The sequence below is a fragment of the Stenella coeruleoalba genome (assembly GCF_951394435.1).
Source record: "Stenella coeruleoalba genome assembly, chromosome: 3".
Lineage (NCBI taxonomy): Eukaryota > Metazoa > Chordata > Mammalia > Artiodactyla > Delphinidae > Stenella > Stenella coeruleoalba.
In genome coordinates this window covers 153,126,911-153,143,468 of record NC_137148.1, presented here as the reverse complement: position 1 = coordinate 153,143,468, position 16,558 = coordinate 153,126,911, and the positions used below count along the sequence as shown (strand labels likewise).

General features: G+C 37.7%; 1 protein-coding gene across 29 annotated transcripts in view; it reads left to right on the top strand.

Annotated features, from left to right (window-relative positions):
* Window positions 1-16,558, top strand: part of LOC307183366 (metabotropic glutamate receptor 7-like) — a 198,368-nt gene that overhangs the window by 34,520 nt on the left and 147,290 nt on the right. For 5 of the 29 annotated variants that reach the window (XM_079915758.1, XM_079915747.1, XM_079915743.1 and 2 more), the window contains exon 5: window positions 7,284-7,369. The exons of 23 other annotated variants lie outside the window; for them this stretch is intronic. The gene's annotated coding sequence lies outside the window, so the exon portion shown is untranslated. One more of the 29 variants, XM_079915760.1, reaches the window with a different exon arrangement.

Sequence of the window (16,558 nt, the reverse complement as noted above, 5' to 3'; positions counted from 1 at the left end):
CAACAAATAATTAGTTGAGATCATAAATGTGACACTTAGCACTGTATTAACATTTATTAATACTCTCCCTGTTAATTTCTACAATAAATTGTATAATAAGTAACAATAATAATAGGACTAGTAGTAGTTTTAGAAAATGCATAGGATGTGCCAGGCATCATATACTGTACTACCCTCCTTCATGTGTACCACAAGTTACATGTGGATATCATCTTCCACGTTGTTTCCTTTAAAGAAAATTGAAGCTCAGCAAGATTGAGTAGCTTGCTCCAGATGTGAACTCAGGTCTGAATCACTCCACATATAGGTTCTTAATGACTCCATGTCTTTAATTCCACATCTGCATTTGTTTGTTGTTGTTGTTTTTAACTTTCCAAGCATCTGATCTGAAATTCCTTTCTCTGGGGAATTTTCCACTTTGTGGGTCTTGGTGAGAAACAGAGCCTTCCTCTCGTTATACAAGCTGAACTTGTCAGATATACTGTTTATTCACATGCTCAGTCTCCCTTACAGATGGAAAACAGTCGGGCGACCTCGGGTTGGCCAACTGCACCCCTCTCTTGGATTTTGAATGACAAATAAATGATGTAAAGAAGCAAGGCCCGCAGTGCTGGGTCAACCTCCTGTTTCCTGTTCCTGCTTGGTAGCAAGGCCAGCTAGGACTTATAACATCACTTCGGCCTGATCCTATAATTGCAATAGCATAGGCTTGGCTTACGGTTGTTTAGTCTGCTTGTAGTTACTGAGACCTCACCATAAACTTCCAAAAGTTTCTTTTTCTGCTCAAATTAGCCGTATCCGGTTCCTGATGATTCCAAATAAGACCTTTCCTGATATACAATGGTGACCTACTTATCCAGGCAGATGTAACATCGTCCTGGCAGGGACAGAGGGCAGGCAAGTTCCTTGAACAGCTGAACAAGAAGAAAAAGACCTAAGAAGGAAGAATTGAAGCCAGTTCTGCTTGTGTTATACTTCTACCAGCAGCTGCCTCTGTTTCACAGAGCACATGCTAAGGACCATGTCCCTTCCCCTGTAACAGACGAGCAAAGTAGACCCAGGCCTTCCAACCCAGAGACCAGCTGAGCTGTACCGTGGACAATCTAGGATGTGAAAGACTTCACTCAATGTCTTTGTCACTTGACACATTGTTCCTCTCTTTGGGAAGTAGCTTCTTTGTGTGACAAGAATATGCTAAACCAACACTTAAGTGGACAGAGGTGAAAGATGCCAAAATTAGCTACAGAAAAAAAGGCATAAAGACTTGTATTTTCTGTTATTTGAAGGTGTTAAGACCCCACATAGAATATGAGTCCTTTAAAGGAAAATTGTGAATGGCCCAGGGAATGTTGAATTTCCATGTGGCAATATGTTCTTGATCGGTCATGATGATGATGATGATGGTAGCATCAGTAGCATTTATCAGTGTTTCCTGGGTGAGAGGCACTTTATCCTAATGACCTTTTATCCCCATGACAACCCTGTGAAGTAGGAAATACTGTTTCAGCATCTTCAGGGTTTTTCTTTTTTCTTTTTTTTTTTATCAGGAATTTACCCTAGATCACAGTTGGGTGGTAGAACGACCAGAACTGGACACTAGCCTTTCCTGAATTCCCAGGGTGTGATCTTAGCAGTTGTATTGCCTGATGCAGAGCCATGTAAATGTTGCCAAAGCAATGAAACATGTACCTATTTCTAACAGATTCTAACTCAGAAGCTCTGGGGTTAAGTGCAGAGCAGTTGAGTGTGATTGTCTTTACAAACAGTAGATAACTTAAGAGAAGTTGTTTAAAAGTATATTTGCATATTGCACTACACTGTCATATCTGTGATTGGTTAGCTATTGAGTCACTAACACAAATCCCAATCCCATCTCTAATCTCATTCATCTCTTGTATGATATTTGACCTAATTGAGGCAGTTTTTTTTTTGTTCTTTCCCACAAACACACATCGAACATCCAAGACATGCTTACCATTTGTGAGCATATTCTCTTAGTTATTTAGGAGTTGAGTAAGAGTGAGAGAGAAGGGCTTCCCTGGTGGCGCAGTGGTTGAGAGTCCGCCTGCCGATGCAGGGGATGCGGGTTCGTGCCCCGGTCCGGGAAGATCCCACATGCCGCGGAACGGCTGGGCCCGTGAGCCATGGCCGCTGAGCCTGCGCGTCCGGAGCCTGTGCTCCGCAACGGGAGAGGCCACAACAGTGAGAGGCCCGCGTACCGCAATAAAAAAAAAAAGTGAGAGAGAAAAAGACACATAAGTATGAAATATGGTGATCATTTTTTTAATATCCTTTATGTTGTTAATCCCTCTTAGCATTTACTGCCATTCACTCATTTGTATTATTTGGGGTATAGCAGTTTATTCACACAGCATTTTTACATATGGCTTATCATTTGTATTCTATTTTAATAACACTAATAATTATAGACTATTGACAAACTCATCAGACCCTACATATTCATTTCAAAATCATGAAAATAAGGTGGAAAATGAGGTGTAAAGTGGAAAATCTATGTGTATGTTTTCATTGGTGGAATGAGGAGCTACCTGAATATCACTCCTTTAGCTTTTCCTTCAAATGGTGCACTTTTTCCTCCATGCATAGGAGTCCCTTCCATTAGGTAAACAGTAGTCTTGAGGGCAAACCTCAGAAGTAGAAACAGGAGAACTTTTCAGTTATGGTAAAATCAAACATATTTTTCTTCAGTAGTGAAAAAAAATTCGTCATGAGAAGTTCTACCACCGTGAGTTCCATGGTGAAAAACTTTCCGCTTATAGATGCAACTTCCCCCAGAATTCTGAGAAATGTCGGTAGTAGAGAGGGGTGTTGCATACACCTGTTTCATTTCCCTCTGACTTTTCCTTCTCCTTTCTCTATTGACATTAAAATCTATAGTGAAAGCACATAGTAAGCAGTCTAGGACAATTGATATGACATTTGATCTAAATCTCCAAAGTCTATTTTAGATGGGGATGCTATGAGAGTCACAGGAGGGGAAAAAATCTAGAATTATTCTTATATGATCAAATGTACTAAAATAACAAAAGCAAATCTTATTTCTAGCTAATAACATAGCATTCCTTATATGATGTCATATTATGGCAGAAAAGAAATATATGCGTCTATTTTCTTCTATATTAAAACTGCTAAGGAGTGGGGACCAATGAACTAAATCAATTGTTTTGGGTTCAAGTTGTAGTTTTTAGTAGCCATCCTTCTTAGCAAGTTTTCAGAAGCAAATGTAGTTTGTTTACTATCACCACTAAATGTGCAATTGTGTAGATTTGTGGAAAAAAGTATTATCAAATATATATACTTTAAGATGATTTGTGTAAATTTATCTATTCATATTATTATTCTCCCCAAGTAAATCAAAATATACTATATACTATGTTTTTCTTCTATAGCTTAAAAGGGGAATGTATGTTTAAACTTATTCAAATATTTATTAGGTGTCTACTAAGTGCCAGGCACTCTACTAGGCAGTAGAGATGTTGTATTAGAGGTGGAAAATGTCCTTGACCTCCAGAACTGATACTCTTGTAAGAGAAATACTGGGTCAAACTAAGTCAACAGTTTCTTTGCTACAGAGCTTTTTACGAGTCTTGTGAATTATGAGTCTCTGATAAGGAGATGTAGTGGACAACAGATCCCAAATTTATTTGAAATCTTTTCCTTCATGGACTGTCTCATAGGATTTATGATCCACTGAACACACCTTGAGAGACACTAGTATTCTGCAGTGGTCAGTTAATTGTTTTCTATTAAACAACTATATACTGAATCCATGATATTATTATCTGGATGTTTTGGAGGATACAATGATGTACATGGCCACTGTGATGATAAGGGCGTCCAGTTTAGTGAAGAAGAGAAACCACAGAAGCTGTAACTTAATGTAACAAAGAAATACAGACACATATACATATATTTATATGTAAATTACTATTTATATAGTATACAATGTCTTCTGAAGAAGATAGGGTTGTTTGTAACTTGGGATCTCACAGGAGGTTTCACAGAGAAGGTAGACCCTGAGCTGGGCAGAATTTCAGTAAGTTAATTTGGTTCTGACCGTACGATAAAATCAGGTATTTGCACTGGTCAATCTGACCTTGATGGAACAGCATTCCATTTGCAGGGAACAGTGTGATCAAACATGCAGTGGTGGAGATGGCCAGATTGTAATATTCCAGTACCTGGAAAGTGTTGGAACATCTGCTTTCTCCACGGTCTAGAAAAGTGAATCTCAAGTGAAATGCACGTATAATGGAGGCCAGTGCTCTTTGCTTTGTGCACTGCTTTGATTCTACAGCGTGCAACAATGTAGTGATCTGTTTCAGATTGTCATTATTCGAGAGGGTTCTTAGTAACAGGAGTGGAAAAGGAAGACCTCTCTTCCTGTGTTTCTGCCCTATGCTCTTAAGCCAGAAAAGGTACCAACGTCACTGACCTGACCTTGTCTCAGGTATCTATCAGGATCTACTAGAATCATTCTAGTGAAAGGTAACTAGACGTCCAAAGGACTCAAAAGATACACTATAACCTTTGTATACTTTACCTGGTGAAAAAAAATGTCACCTGAGTGGTCCCCTTCCCTAGAAATACCAGTATGTTCTTCCAGTGCATGGCAGAACTTTGCAGGTAAAACTGGGATAAAGGTGAAGAACAGTCTTAAAATTCTAGTCCTTGAACAGCACCTAACACGCAACAGGTTTTCAATAATCTTAGCAACAATATTCACAAATAATGACCATCAGCGTAACTGCTCTTTTGTGCCAAAATATATTACCATATTACTTTTTTTCTTGCAGCTTTACAACTTGGGTTCTATTATTGTTTCCATTTTACAGATTAGGAAAGTGAGGCTCAGAGATGCTAAGTCACTTGGGCAAGGTCACAGAGCTTGTAGGAGATAAACCTGCACCCTTACTGTTGGGTCCTACAAACCAGACCATCATTTAAGTCCTTCAAAATATACCTCAGAACATTTGAGTAAATTAATGAATAAATCCTCCTAGTCAGACTGACCAGATCATTATATTAGGTTCAGCTATAAGTGGAGGAAAATCATAATCATAGTTGGACAGTTAATACAGTAATTTACTTGATTTGAATTTTCTAAATGACATTTAGCTGCTAATTTCATGATGATAACCATCGAATAAAAACAGGTATATTTTGATGTTTGGAATAAGATCTCATATTGAGTAAAATACATATTGATTCCTAGACCTATATGATGTGAGTAACAGATGACATTGAGATGCCATCTAGAAGTACTCCTGTGCAGTTCATCATGTCAACCCAGCTAATAATTTTAGAATCTTCAGAGTGAATAATATATGCAGCCATAAAGCATATTTCTAATCAATGCAAATAATATTTTTCCTATGCTAAACCCAGAGTGAAGTTATAACACGCATCATAAGATTAATGGGCCATTTTTTCTTCATCACTTTGCTAAATTACTTAGTCTGGAAACCATTCAGAAGGTTGCGAATTGGAGCTGAGCAGTAGTAGTGAGACTGTGCCTCTGATGATGAAACTATTTCCACCCCGACCCCTACTGCTCCCTTCTTGGGAAAGAAGGCAACATTTCTCCTAGAAAAAGTCACAGGTTCATAAGCTGGCTTGTATAATACGTTTGGAGGAATAGTGTGTCTTTTAAGCAGAGCCTATCTCGGCATATAAAATAATTTTTACCTACCATTTAATGAAATTAACACTCACTTTGAGGCTAGGTCTTTTGCCATTTGACTCCTGGATCACGTCTATGGATATATGTTTTTCTTGAGACGAAGTGTGAACCCAATATAGTATCCATCATTCAGTCTATCTAGCTGAGGTACATCATCTGAAGCACAAGCTCCCTGAGGCCAGGCACTTTATCTGCTCTATCAGTGTAGCCCTGATGCCTAGTGTCTAGCTTTTGGAGATTCTTAATAAACATTTGTACTGAATACGGTATGTATATGGTGAGCAAAAGTTGGCTTCCCATTTTCCAGTCAAGGGTATCCCACTCATGTTCTGTGAACACTGGATAGCAGAATCTTACTATGTTATTTTTCTTTTCCCTTTGCAAGTTTCCTGAAAGGGCATTCCTGTCCTTAGAATGTCCATCTCCTCCCATCTTCCTGGAGAATAACTCTTCTTTCTTAAATACTTAGCCCCATTATTGACTCTTTAAGATTGAATGTATTACCTCCTTACAAACAGGAAAATGCAGTGCTTTTTTTTTTTTTCGACAATTTATCACCAGAAAATTATTCTAACACCTGAAATTCTGGGCCTAAAATGCCTGGACTAGTGGTTCTCAAAGTCTGGTACCCAGACCAGCACATCAGCTGCACGTAGGAATTTTTAGAAGTGAAAGTCTTGGGCCCTGGTCCAGACCTACAGACTCGGACACTCTGGGGGTGGGGCCCACTGCCTGTTTCAGCAAGCTCTCCTGGTGATGCTGATGCATACTCAAGTTTGAGAGCCACTGCTTAGACCTAGAACTTAAGGTTTAGGCTTTGGACAGATCTGAGTCCTAAACACTACTGAGACACTGGGGTGACCATGAGCAAGTTACTTCTGGGAACCTCTTAGCATCTGTGTGCCTTGCTTAGCTAATAGTGATTTTAATTAATTAGAATAATGCACATGGTGTACTCAAGAGAGTAACCAAAGCATACTTTATGTTCCATAAATTCTAGCTGTTTACCATTATCATCAGTCAGAGCTTACTGACACATCCTGAAGACATTCTTCTAATAAGTGTAATAATGTGGTTTGTAAAATTAACAGCTTAGAAGAGCATGTTACGAATTTCATCAGACAGGGTCTCAGCAGGAAATCAGGGGTACATCAATAAGGATAAATTGAGCCCAATGTAGAGAATCAAGAGATAGTGTAGTGCCCTGGGTTCAGTAAAAGTGTGGCTACCTTTATAGGAGATGAAAGAGAAAGGAAGCCTTGCTGGAGAGAGAGTCCTCCCCAAAGATGCTGTGATGCCCCACGGAGAAGCACTATACGTTAGTTGGGGGATGCAATTTGGCAAGAATTAATACCCTAACTTCACTCCCCTCCTTCATTCCCTACAGTCTTCTATTGGTACTCTTCATTGGTGAACCAAACAGTAGCTAGAGCAAGGACACTTACTAAGATAGGCCATGCAAGCCATCCATATAGAGTTGGGTGGAGAAAGGATGTGGAAGGGCAAAGAGGACATATTTCCCGCAGGTGGTGAGTGAGCTGTAAAATCACTCGCCCTTCTAACATCATTGCCATTGCAGGAGCACGGAGGAGCAAGTGGTTAGTTCTGACTTGGCAGATCCAGGCGACTGCAGGACACAACTGGTATATGAGTTGGGCTTTAAAGGTAGGTTTGAATTTTAATGGAGAGCATGGAGTAAGAAATGGTGAAGAACCAAGGGAAAGGGAGATTCATTGCAAATGGAGAAAAGAAAAGTGGCATAAAGACAAGAAAAGTCAAGACTTATGGAAGAGATAGCAAATACTCTGCGTGTGACTGGAGCAGAGAATGGGTAGACGAAGGCTGGAAGTTAAGATGAAGTCATCCTTGAATAACATTAAAGTTTCCTCCTTTAACCTCAATTTCCACCTTCTACTCCCTTCATTAACATTGGAAAATTAAAAGTGAATTTGACTGGGCTGGTGACAATGGCAGTATGAAGCAAAGAGAGGAGAATAAGAGTAAAAAATTTAGTAGTACCTTGGTGAAGCTGGGTAAATGATGGGTGGTGGTGTCACGTCAAAGCATGGGCAAGTGATTGTGACAAATATAGGCTTATTTCTTGACTATATGACTTCAGTTAAGGTACTTAAGCCCTCTAGGCTGCAGTCTCCCAACCTGTAAATTGGGGATAAAACCTCGCTTCCTCCAAGGTTTCTGTGAGGATCTAATGAGCAATGGAAGTAAGAGTTGAGTCCAGTAATCAGTTTTTAATACATATAAACTAATGTGAGGATAAGGGTAAGAATACTTGCTATCATTTATTGAATACTTACTATGTGTCCAATATTGTGCTAGTCTATTTACATATCTTTTCTCACTTAGCTTTCTTTTCTCTTATCTGCCTTTCTATAGACAAGAGATAACTGATGGCTCAGTTATGAGGAAACACAGTTGTGAGGAAAATGTCAGAGGGAAAATGTACCAGAAAGTTAATTCCTAATGGATCTGTCAGCCTTAAACAGAGCATGTCTGTGCTAAACTGTGTAAAATATCTGTGCTAAAACTACTCAATTGGACAAGTTTTGATAAAGTATTAACTTAATGAATAGGCATAAACAGCTTGGAGCTTTTTGGAGGGTATGTGGTAATATTAGTATTGGTGTGATGACTTTTGAAAGTTCTATGGCGTATAGAAGTCAAAAAGAAGACCCGGAAAGGGGGAAAACTCTCTCTGAAAGTTATTGGGGAAGTCTGGCTAGTAAGACTCCAAAAGGGAGAATCAGTAAGAGGCCAGGTTATTCATAGGCCCTTCTAAGAATGTGTCCATGAGAAATATTTACAATGATTGGATGCCGGAATAAAGGAGAACACTGGCTCCATAAATGGTAACTTATTTTACACAAACAGGCTAATGATAAAAATAATGAAAATCTGATGGATTTTTGAGAGTTTCATTGACCAAACTGAGACAAAAGTGCATAACAGCTAGATGCTCATAGTTTTAATCAGTTCAGTTTGGAGTCAAGCAAAGATAGCACCTGAAATGGTAAGGGACGTTTATGCAAGGTCACAAAGATTTTTGGTGGTGCATTTGGGATATAAACCCATTTCCATAAGAATTCCTTCAGAGGTCAAATGTTTGCTTGTCAAAAGTAGCATGAACTTACTTCCAGGAAAAGTTCTTAAGAAAAAATAATTTGAGTAATGAAGAACACTGATGTAACAGTTAATTTAAGAACCCAGAAATAGAGGTAAAGAGTAAAGCAATTATGGGTTAAGAGTCTGCATAAATTCCCCTGGAAGGGGGATATGGTCAGAGATGGCAGTTTGAAAACAGTGAGTCACCAAAAGTAAAAGTTTAAATTACAAGCTGTTTTGGGGGTCTTCAAGAGAGATTTTATAGATTGAACAACAACAGCAGCAAGGATAAGGTATAACGCTGTCATGTAGACTGCAGCCTGAAAAGAAAGCATTGCAGAAAAGCCGCATCATCCTGAATTTATATTTCCGTGCATTTGAACAGATTGGAGAGCAGTAAAGTTGCTTTAAGAGCGAGTGATTTAAGTCAGCCAGCTTGTGAATAATACGAGATATTTTTGCATTTACATTAACTTATGTCCATAAATAACGAACTTTAACAATGAACAAAATCCATAATCCTGATAATGCTAAGAAAACTGGAAAGATACCTTTACCTTGAAAAGACAGGATAAAGAAGACAGCATAGAAATTTAGGGAGATTGCAGTTTTGGAAAAATTATATTAACATTTATTAGCTGCTACAGCTTTGAAATGTGATGATTTAAAGAAAGAAGTAGACTGTTGATTTCTAAAAGGTAATGTGTTGGCTGAAAGAGAAGAGAATCTTGTTGAGACCTAAAGTGTTCTTTTAAGGATATATTTCAATGTCATTTCAAAAAATAAACACATTTCCCATAACAAAACAGTGAGGTTGATGGAATAATGCAGGTGAAAGCTTTTTGGCCCGAAGGAGTTCCATCCTTTGGAACAAAGTTTTATTGTTGAACACACCATGACCCAGGCCTGTGAGTGCCAGCACAGTGGCTGTTTTTACAAGATCTGGTACAATATTCACAGTAGTTCTGGCCTTAGCACTAGGCAAGGATCATTCTTTTTGTATCTTCCTGATTGCTTCCTGTACAGAAATGGGATAATCCCTCCTCTTCTAAACTGGAAAGTAGTTTCTTCCCTCAATAAAACTAGTTTCTTCTCCAGGTTGAGCTTTTCCAACTCTTAGAGGTCTAAAATGAATGATATGAAACATACTATATTTGCATCTATTTTTATTTAAGAGTTATCTAAGGAGATTTATCTAATTAAATAGGAATTTCCTAAGAGATGCCAAAATAAACAACCAACAAGTTTTCTTTAAAGATCATATATATTATATAACAAGATCCACCTAAGAGTTAAAATATAAGTAGGTATATAATTTAACTATTTGAAGATAATTTTTCTTCTTACCACTGAAGCAATAAGCAGGTAGTAGTACAATTTGGGGAAAACAATATTTCTGGCTTTTGTTTGTTTTATTTTAATTTGTGATATTCATGAGATCTGTTGTGAAGCCTTTGGGTATATAGTAAAATTCATGGGTTTTTAACTTTGTATTGACTCGTATTTTTGTAGGTTTAAAATTTTTCTTCTGGCTTTAATTTATACTATCTCCATTTACTTTTTCATTTAGAAATAATGTATTTTTCTCAGGATTGCAATCTCAGTGCAGTCCTCTACTTTTCTATTTGTTGGACGTTCTCTTAGACGTCTACATTTTTGTCTAGTTCGTACATTTCTAGATTTTTATACAATTGATAAGAACTCCATAATCTTATGAATTCTTTATATTTTCTCTTTGGAGACAAGATTTATAGGGATTTCCTTGGGCTTAAACTAGAAAGAAAAACGAATTTGCATATGAAATGTTGAAGGCTTTGTTACAAAGTGGGTTAACATTATATGTATGTTTGAAATAAACTACTTCAGCCAGAGCACCTAGCTGTTAACCTCCAGATTAATATCTATCATAAAATATGTGCATGCTTCCAACACATGGCATTGCCTCCTATTACTGCATGTCCAGGAGAAATTGTTTTGTCTTGTAGCAAAAGGCATTAGCTCTTTGCACTTTTTTTTTTTTTTTTTTTTTTACTGACAGCTATCCAAAAATCAAGCTGAACCCTTGTATGTGAGGACAGAAAAGGACAATTTTTAGACAGGTCTAATATCCAGTTGTACCTTTCAGTCACTTAGAGAGAAGGCTTAGACCCCTGAAGCCCAAAGTCACAGGTTTTTTAGGATTATGGTGGTATATACCTCCAGTTTATAGGGAAAAAATGCGTTGTAGAAAATCCAAGTTAAATTAGGACTAATATCCAAGTTAAATCTAGAACTAAAGTTTTACTGCCCCAAATACATGTAAACTCTAGGTTACTGCTCTGTTGTCCATTTCATCAGTTGCAGAATATTCAAGTTAGTCTTTCAATGCTAACAAGAACATAAAAATGCATTATGTCTAAAAGCAGAACATGATTGCCAAGCCAGATCTGCTCATTACCTGAGAGTTTGGGGGGCCACCCAAGCGGCATCTACTTGTTTGCTACTGACCTTCAGTTAGACTTGCTCAAGAATTGTTACAATGTAATAACATACACCCTTATGTACTCTTGAGTTTATTGAAAACACACAGCAAATGTGCACACACACACACATACACACCAGCACACCAGCACGCACCTACTCTAGAGCCTAGAATTTTAAGAGTCAGAACTTTTTATTTGCTTCTGGATTAAGATGGACCCTATATTTCCTCAGCATGCTAATTAGAAACTCTATAAACAATTCAAAACCAGCTTCTTAAAATTCTGTTTTACAAAAATTGATGTTAAATATTGTCCTTAGAGAGTTCTACTCTGACTTTTCAAATTGTTTTTTTCTCCCTTCATGGGATAAACAGTTAGGGTTTCTTTTTGTTTGTTTTTTATCTCTCATTGTAAAAAATTCTATCTTAAAAGCTGATTTATTATTTCTTCCTTAGCATGGACGACATGGGAACAAAGATGATATTTCATCAGTCTTGTTTTTATTTAAGTTGAAAGGTTATATATTTCTACTATCTACTGCAATACTGCTAAATATTTTTATAGTGCTTGTAAATCTTATGACATTATTTTTTTAGTTTGTATTTAAGGCATTTACTCAAAAGGGACCATATGCCTCAGTTCATGTCACTCTATCATCAGTGTGTATGGTCACTCTATTTTCTAATACTTTTAAGATTGGTTTTGGCCCCGACGTTCCTCTGCCAGATTTATTTCCTTTATTTTCCCCTATATAGCACCATTTGGGCCATTTAATATGTAATTTCCCAACTCACCTTTCATAGTTATTTTAAACATATGTATATATTTGAAATACCGAATTGTTTTGTATTTTCTCATTTTTGCAAAAGTAGTATCGACTAAGAATCACATCCTATTCTTTTATTTTTTCTACACAAAATTATTGTTTTAAAATTTGTCTGTGTTGCTCCATAGAAATTATTGCTTCTGGCCACTGTCTAATATTCCACCATATGTTGATACCATGTTTTGCTTATCCATTACCCTGGTGATACATACTTAGGCTATTTTCAACACTTTATGTCCACCATAAAGCATTAATACACTCTTTCCACATGTCCCCTTGAGTAACAGTGCAGAGTAACAGTGCAGCCGTGGAATAGCTGAGGTAGAAGTCATATATATGCCTTATTTCACAGATTCCTCCCCAGAATAGCTGTACCATTTTCCCCTCACCAGCAATACTTGGAATTTCTCTCGCCATATCCTTTGTCACCACATGCTGTTAATCTGCATTTTTAAAAATTAATTAATTTATTCATTTTTGGCTGCACTGGGTCTTCGTTGCTACACTCAGGCTCTCTCTAGTTGCAGCGAGCGGGGTCTACTCTTTGTTGCGGTGCTCAGGCTTCTCATTGCGGTGGCTTCTCTTGTTGCGGAGCACAGGCTCTAGGCGCGCGGGCTCAGTAGTTGTGGCTCCCAGGCTCTAGCGCGCAGGCTCAGTAGTTGTGGTGCACCAGCTTAGTTGCTCCGTGGTATGTGGGATCTTCCTGGACCAGGGATTGAACCCATGTTCCCTCCATTGGCAGGCGGATTCTCAACCACTGCGCCACCAGGGAAGTCCCCCAGATACATTTTAGAATCACTTTTTTATGCTGTCCCTCAAAAAAAAAGAGCTTGGCCTTTTATTACAGTTGCATTTAATTTTATAGATTAATATAAGGACATTTATATTATTATAGTAAGTCATCTCATCCATACCTGTGATATATATTTCTTTTACTCATGTGTCCTCTAATAAAGTTTTCATTATGAAGATTTTCTGCATAATTTATTAGGTGAAACCCCATACTCTCTATAGGTTTTGTTACTGTGGTAAATTCATCTTGTATTGTATCTAGATATTGATGCTATGGAGGAACACAATTGATTTTGGTGTATTAATTTTTTTCCAGCCCCTATGTTGAGCTCTTTTCTTAGATTTAATAGCTTATTGATTTTCCTGTGTTTCCAATGAAATACATAATCAAAACAATCTATAAATATGACATTTTTATCTGTATTCTTCTAAACCTTCTCTCTCTTTCTATTTCTCTCAATACACAGCTCCAAAAAGGTCGGTTCCAATAGACCAGTAATGTTAGAAATCTTTATCTCAATTCTCTCCTTAAAGGAAATGCTAATTTTTTTAAAAAATTACTAGTATAATAATTTTTGTTAGTGTATACATGTGCCATGTATTTTTGGTATATAGCCTTTATCAAGGAAAGATAGTTATTATTTGGATCTAGTTTTATAAAATTTACCCTACCCAATAGATTTTGAACCTCATGGGATGTTTTTTATCTCTTCTATCTAAAAAGAATGATGATATGATTTTCTCCTTTTATTTAACTAATATAGTGAATCACATGATTTGACTGGCTGATAGTGAACCAACCTTGCATTCTCAAGGATAAACCCACTTGACCAAATCGTATTATAGTATAGATTAGCTTTTGCTGTATTACAAACCACCTCAAAGCTTAGTGGCTTAGGGAGATCAGCTTGGTGCTTTGTGACCACCTAGAGGGGTGGGATAGGGAGGGTGGGAGGGAGGGAGACACAAGAGGGAAGAGATATGGGAACATATGTATATGTATAACTGATTCACTTTATTATAAAGCAGAAACTAACAAACCATTGTAAAGAAATTATACTCCCATAAAGATATAAAAAACAAAACAACAACAAAAAACTTAGTGGCTTAAAATAGCAATTACTTGGCAATTTGGGACTGGATTCATCTGGGTAGTGTTTTACTTTTGGTTTTATGTGGGCTCTTTCATGCAGTTTTAGTCAACTGATGGATCAGCTGAGTGAGAGCTGGTCTGGGATAGCCTCACTCACAGGTTCGGTGGTTGGCTTGGACAGTGGGAGCACCTGGTCCACTTGTCTTCAGAACCTAGTGGGCTAGTCCTCGGCAACTGAGCCATCAAGCTCTTTTGCTATTGTCTCATCATGTGGGTTGAGTATGCCAAAGCCCAGTCCTGCTGAAGTGGTGACTCAGGAATGAGGGTGTCAAAGGGGATTGTACCATAATTTTTGAAACATCCTATCACAGTGTTTTTAATATACCTTAAAACTCTGTGGAATAATAGTGTATTTAGGTTTTTGACTTATATTTTTAATAAGGAAAATTTGATTGTAATGTTTTTTTATATTGCCCCTGTTTGGTATAATATTCTTCTTGCACCTCTAGCCCCATTATTCTAGCTTGGGGTACTTAAAATGTATTGAAGGGGATAGAAATGAGTATTGCATCTTAAATAAAATAGTCTTGGACAAGTGGTTCCCACTTATCACTGAGGTTGTTCAACAGGCTGCACTCTCACAGTGGACTATTGAACCCTTATGCACACCAAGCATTACATCTCACTTATACCTTACTAGCATTCTTGTGCTGGTTCCTTGATTTTAATTTAAAAAGTAATAAGTACTTGAAAAAATACAAAGTAAGAAGCAAAAAGCCTCCATCACCCTAGTCTCTTTCCCTCACAGGGGAAGCAACTATAAAGTTAAGATGTCAATTAAAAAATATTTACAAGATGGGGCTTCCCTGGTGGCGCAGTGGTTGGGAGTCCGCCTGCCGATGCACGGGACGCGGGTTTGTGTCCCGGTCCGGGAGGATCCCACGTGCCGCGGAGCAGCTGGGCGCGTGGGCCATGGCTGCTAAGCCTGCGCGTCCAGAGCCGAGGCCAGGGCAGTGAGAGGCCCGCGTACCGCAAAAAAAAAAAAACCAAAAAAAAAAAACAAAAAATATTTACAAGATGAAAATGATTCTTCAAAGTCCTTGGGGGCATTTAATCATTGAAGGGTATGCTGAAGAAGGTAAGTAACAGTTTGACCTCCAATCCAGAGACTATTGGCAATAAGTGTAAACAGTGTTCTAACAACATGGCCTAATAGAACTATAGAACTAAAGAAAAAGCTAGGATTAGAATTATTGGGCCCAAATTCACATTGTTCCTAATGAAGAACCTTAAAAATCATGAAATATTGACTGATCTCTAATTCTAAGTCATTCCAGAATGCTATTTTCTATGTTGAGGAGTGGAGTTTGAGAGAGAAATAAGAAGGAATAAAGTCCAATTTGGTTTTAAAGAATCATGGAGAAATGAAGATTATTTCTTTCATAATTTCCCTGTAGATAGAACTCTTCTATGACTGACTGTTTCACTAAAGCAGGGAAATACAGGGTGTTATCCAGAAAATCATATCAGTTTACTTCAAGTCAGTCCTCTTCTGGGCAAACACATCTTTAACTTCATTTGTATTATATAGTATTTTAAATTATGAATTGTTTTGTCTTCTCAGGTCAGTTTCTTTTAGCCACGTGGGTTTGTTCTCTGTTTATTCCTTCCTCCTTCCCTCTCTTCCTTCTTCTCTCCTGTACTCCCTTTTTTATTAGTGAATTGGAAAGACGATTTCCTTATATACGCTAAACTGTGCAATAGCAAACCCCCAAAATATAACTAACGTTTTATGAAGAAGACAATAACGAAAAAAAATTATAGTGGAAAAATCTTAGGAAACTGGAAGGAATTTGGGGGTCTTTCTGTCTCGAAGTAGATTTGGAATGTGCATTTCAGGTTCTCTTTTTTAATGCAGGGTTGCTAGTTGAGCCTTTATTTTGTTTCCAGAAAAACAATCAGCTTACATATTTTTTTTAACAAGGTTTTCTTCACCTTTGGAAATTAGTAATGATTAAAAAGAATATTATATAGTTAAGTGATGTCTAACATTTTTCCTCATGGGTTCACCGTAGTTCAGGTTATAGCCCTGATCTGTTTAATCCTCCAAGATTCCTGAGAGGGAGCAAAGGGGCAGATGTTCTTTCCTTATTTCACAGATGAGAAAACTGAGGTTCAAAGATTCAAAGTGAGGTTAAGTGCTTCTGCCAAGGTCATTCTCTGAGGTGGAGCCGGAGCCAGGAATAGCACCTCATCCTCTTGTTTTCTCTCATGTGATTCTCCATGCGCTGACCCACTCTGACTATAAAAACACACTGTACCAGGCCTCACACAGTCCCTGAAACGTCCTTTTAGTAGGACACGATGGTAGTGACAAGATTGAACAGATATAAAGAATGCTGTAAAAAAGGACCTGTCTTTTTTGTTGACTCCATCCCATAAACTTCCACAGCCACACTGCATGAGAAACATGAGACATCCATTAAGATCGTATTCCCATGAGTTCCCAAATCTAGCTAGAACTAGATTTTGCAGAAATTGAAGACACATCTTGTGGCCTG